A 5,172-nucleotide genomic window follows, 5' to 3' on the forward strand; every position below is an offset into this window, starting at 1 on the left:
ATACTGAAAAAAAAGAGTGAACTATCAAAATTTGTACTTGAAAGTGTAAACTATTTTTTATGACGGCCGCTTGTAAACTGAGTGATTGGGTTTGGTTTCTTTTCAAAATCGAAAGTAAGAATCTGCAGAGGATGTTTCATGACTGAATATTTATCGCGCCAGAATCTTTGAAAAGTTGTAAGTACCAATTAATAATTACTATCTAAGAAATGTTTATAACCGAGCTTTTGGCGGTAATTTCAGCGGGACGATAGTTGGACCCATTCTCATGATTGCTATTGCTATCGATTCGCTCGTTGGCTAGTCCTAGATGGTGATCAGACTCGGACATCCGACATCCTGATTTGGAATCCTGTAGTGTTTCTTTTTCTTATTGTGGAGGCCTGTGGCTTTATATTTGTCTTTTTTCCATGTATGACTTACTGATATTGACTTGATTGTCGTAGTCTAGTGCGTTATTCTTGGGTGATCCCTTCGCTCGTCACGTCAACTTCACAGTAATACTTAGAGACTAACAGAACTACATCTTAGACTACTCATCTAATCATATTGTGCAATTGCTAGTACTGCATTTACCACTGTTTTATCCGAATGATTGTGGATCTGATGCTACCATATGGAATGAAACTTGTAATCTTAGTATATATATATATATATATATATATATATATATATATATATATATATATATATATATATATATATATAATTATGACTCAAATGGATCTGATATTGCTCTGATATGGCTGTCTATCCTATGGGATTAGTACCCTGCTGATATAGTTTGATTTTCCATGTTTTGCCTCACGTGAACTTTTACCTCTTGTGAATCTGATGTTGATGGACTTGATTTGCTGGCAATTTCAAGATGGGGAAAATGCGGTGTTGCGAATTACAATGGCAATTACAATAAAGCCAACAAATGTCGTGTGTTCAGATTACCTAAAGAGGAACCAGAACAGCAAATATGGTTAAACAAACTCCCACCGCGTGATGATTTTCAACCACATCCGAAAGAATTTGTAATTTGTGAAAGACATTGGCCTGGAGATGTTCCAATGAAAATTCTACCTGGTGGAACCGGTCGTCCAAAAGTCTCTCCTAGCATCTTCAATGTCCCTCAATCAGTCATTCCTGCAGAAAAGCCACCTCCGCGCCTGCTCCAGCAGAAGACAGACAACTGGAGTACTTCTTCAAAATCGACAAAATTAGTTCTTTTGAAGACTTTGAGCCAGAGAAACACCTCTTTAAAAATAACGGCTCCAGCAATTACAAATTACTTACATCAAAATGTAAAGATAAACATGTATGTGTTTTAATGACGGAGAACTACAGTGATAGTTATTTGTCTGTTATTGTACATAATAAATCCACAATGTGTTCCCCTCTTACTATGTCAGCTTTTAAAAATGGACTGAATGTTTCATTAAGAAAAATATAAAACCCTAACAATGTCCTTTCTTCCTATACCCAATTCATGGAAGCTATTAATTGTGCCCTCAATTATGACCCTCTGCCTGCTCGACAAGGCAGTTATGGTCCTTCAGCAGTCTACTGAATCAATGGATGTGAACAAGTAAAAAAAACTTACTTTTATTACAAGCCAGCTCCAGCTTTTAAGCCGGAAAGAATATTTAACAAATGATTACTACTTCACTGTTGACATATTTCCCAAATGCAGCTACGAGCAATTAAGAGAAGTTCTTGTGTTGCCAAATTTAAAAAAACTGCAAGCAATAGTTTCTGCCACTGATGTGAATCATGTTCTTCGACGAACTTGTATGAAATTAGATGACAAGCAAAAGGTATCATTTTTGCTTGTGGATGAAGTAAAAATCCATCCAACTATTTCTTTTTCTGCTGGCGTTTGGAGTGGTATGGATTTGAATAATCCAAATGAGAAAACAACATCAATGCTGTATATAATGCTCAGATGTCTTCATGGAGGTCCAAGCATCATGGTGTCGGTGAATCCTGTTCATATGTTGACTGCGAAATACCAATTTAATGTTGTGAAAACAGCTGCAGCTGTTGTGGAAAAAGCCGGGTGCACTGTAATTGCATCCATAACAGATAATCATAAAATCAATCAACAGTATTTTTAATTGTTTTTAAGAATTACAGATTATCAAGCTAGACATCTCTTAGCAGAAGACAGAGTTTGGTTTTTACTCTTCGACACTGTTCATATTATAAAATGTATAAGAAATAATTTGATCACTGAGAAGCAGCAACTGTTGTCGGTTGATGGGATGATGGTTGGATGTTTTGAGGATGTTAAAAGTTTGAATGACTCGGAGATATCCAATATATTAAAGATGACATCACTTATTAACTCAGCAGTACGACCAAGCCGACTCCAGCTACAGAATGTTAAGCTTGTACTTCAAGTATTCAATGACAAAGTTGTTGCTGCACTCCGTTTGAAAGATGCTGCTGAATCCGCTGACTTTATTGAAATGGTATTGGAGTGGTGGAAAGCCATGAATGTGTGCAGGAAAGGACAAGACTTCGGGACAAGAGATCCGTGTAGTCAAGTGCAGCAACAAAGTTCAACAAACCTGCTTGTGTTTCTTAAACGTTTCCAAAGTGGCACCTCTGGACAAGGAGCTTGTGGACAGAAATGCTTGACCCATGAGACACACAAGGCTCTTCTTCAAACTACCCAGGGAATGATTGCTGCTTGTCGGTATCTTTTTGGTGTAGGATATGACTATATCCTGCTCCGAGAGATTCAAAGCGATAGGATAGAAGGAAGATTTTCTGTGTATCGACAGTCCACAGGTGCAAATGCATTCATGAATGCAAGCGACGTTTTTACATCTTACAAAAAGCGATTGACAAAATTTGCTGCCTCTTTTTTGGAATTTGTCGAGATGGATCAAAGCACCTCCCGGAAATTTCACTCGTGCTATGCAGATTTGACATACGATGATGCGTCATGGATTGAACAGTGCATGAGTGACATCTCCTTGACGTGTGAGGAAGAGAGCTCAATAGCATAAATTGCTGGATAGTTTGAAGCGAAATGTGTTGATGAGGTGCAGTTTGATGATGAGGAAGAACCCCTCCTGTCAACAGAGGCTAAGAATTTTATTGAAGAAGTTTCTCGAGGAGGACTGAAAATGCCCCATCTCTCAACACATATGAACTTGTGAAAGTGGGACTTTGCTCCATGAAAAAAACATAAGGAGCGAGCTTGTTGTCGTCAAAAGTTAATACGAGTTTTGTCAGTCATAAATTCTTTTTACGATTTTGAACTCAATTCAAAGTCCCTTTTGCGACGATTGCCATACGTTTTGCTTCATGGCCTCCACAAGTTAGACAAAGACCATGAAAAATTCCATTCTCTACCAAACTTCCATCAAGAAAGCCCGATTGGCAGATTAGGAAAGTAAGATGATTTATGAAGTATGTCATAAAAGTGTGGCCATTAGTTATTCTGTCATTTTGTAGCAAGCATGATTGATTAATAACTCTTGCTGAGACTTTTGATATTCTTTAATTTTGATATAATGCAGGTGCCTTTCCCACGTCCTCTTTTATGAATAATGTTGAGCTTATCAATCAATTTAATGATTATTTTGGTCTCTAAAATAAGAATCATATCATAAAACGATTTGTTTGTTATTGAAAATGATTATCTAATACTGATCCCATGGTCTCTAGTGTTAACTCAGTAATTAATATGTTATTGTGGGATAGTCCTCCACAGATTTCCCCCTACATTGTACAGCTCCTCTACTATTCCTCCCATGTTTCATCTTCATCATTCAGATCATTTATCACTGTTCCTGACCGGTCAGCAATTTATTATTTTAAAATTGTTTTGGAAGAATTTTGTTTTTTGGATGCACATATGTTCAGTCTTCGCTTAGCAACTGAGTGTACAGGGATCGATTCCTTCCACTGCACTGTGTGGCTATGAGTGAGTCACCTTGCCTCTAGCTTGTGGGGCGCTGCACTACGGCTGACCCACCAGTGGTGGTATATATCAACAATGTTTAGATAAATTTCCCTTATAGGGATGAAATATAGTAATATAGTGTTAAAAAAGAAAAAAGAAAAAAAAATTCGAGAGACTATAACTGCAATTATGATATGTGTACTGGAATAAAAATTGCGAGTATTGTTCAGTGCACTTTTATAAATTATTTAAAAGAAACTATGTCTCTTTATTACTAGATAGTGCATCCCTTAGTAGATATTTTGGTATTCATATTTATTGGGATCATCCTCCACAGATTACCTCCCGTTGTTGATATTGCACAGCTCCTTTCCATTTCATCTAATTGCTCATCCTCATCTTACATATGATGTATACTAATTAAATCATCCTGAATCAATCACTATAAGGTCGGTTTTTAGAATATCTAACTACTCATCCTTTCTGTTTCTTGGCTACTCTTATTCACTCCTGATAATAATAATCATTCAATATTTTTTTGACCAAGAACACACATTTATTCTTTAAAAGGGCAGATTTTGCCCTACTATACCCTTAGCGAGATTTTGGTGTGAATTTTCTAGATTTTTTTGTTGGCCCCCTCTAGCGTTGTCTGAAAATTCGCCATGAATGTCCTTTCAGTATAGTTATCCTTGGGTCAATGCTTTTCCAAGGGAGACCCAGACTGTACCTGTTATCCACTAAATTAAGAGAACCTCTTAGAAAATTCATCAAAATCATTGCCCTCTACCAGGCCAGGAGTACTTTCGCCCTTAATCCCATTGGAGTCCAGCTCCCAAAAGCTCGTAACAGTTGCTTCAGTTTATTCCTGTTCCCAACAAAAGAGAGCAGAATCATTTATTATCAGTCACAAAAAGGACATTATTCCTCTTATTCTCAAGCTACCAGAAACCAACAATGGTCAAAAGGCAGGACGAAGTTTCTCTCTCTCTCTCTCTCTCTCTCTCTATATATATATATATATATATATATATATATATATATATATATATATATTAATATATATATATATATATATATATATATATACATATATATTTCAGTATATTGTATTGTGACATTAGGTTACAGATGTTAACTAATAAACTAGGGCAGGCACCCGTCCTATTACCGGCACAACTACTTCTATTACTACTACTGCTACTACTTCTACTACTATACTACAACAACAACAACAACAACAACAACAACTACTACTACTACTA

General features: G+C 36.5%; 1 protein-coding gene across 1 annotated transcript in view; it reads right to left on the bottom strand.

The window, feature by feature from the left end:
- Positions 1 to 5,032: 5,032 nt before the first annotated feature.
- Positions 5,033 to 5,172, bottom strand: part of LOC144979328 (aromatic-L-amino-acid decarboxylase-like) — a 34,176-nt gene continuing 34,036 nt past the window's right edge. The window contains exon 16 of the mRNA XM_078925962.1: positions 5,033 to 5,172. This exon is cut by the window's right edge and continues 715 nt beyond it. The gene's annotated coding sequence lies outside the window, so the exon portion shown is untranslated.

Source organism: Berghia stephanieae, chromosome 9 (genome assembly GCF_034508935.2).
Source record: "Berghia stephanieae isolate SIO BIC M18660-M18661 chromosome 9, UCSD_Bste_1.3, whole genome shotgun sequence".
NCBI lineage: Eukaryota > Metazoa > Mollusca > Gastropoda > Nudibranchia > Aeolidiidae > Berghia > Berghia stephanieae.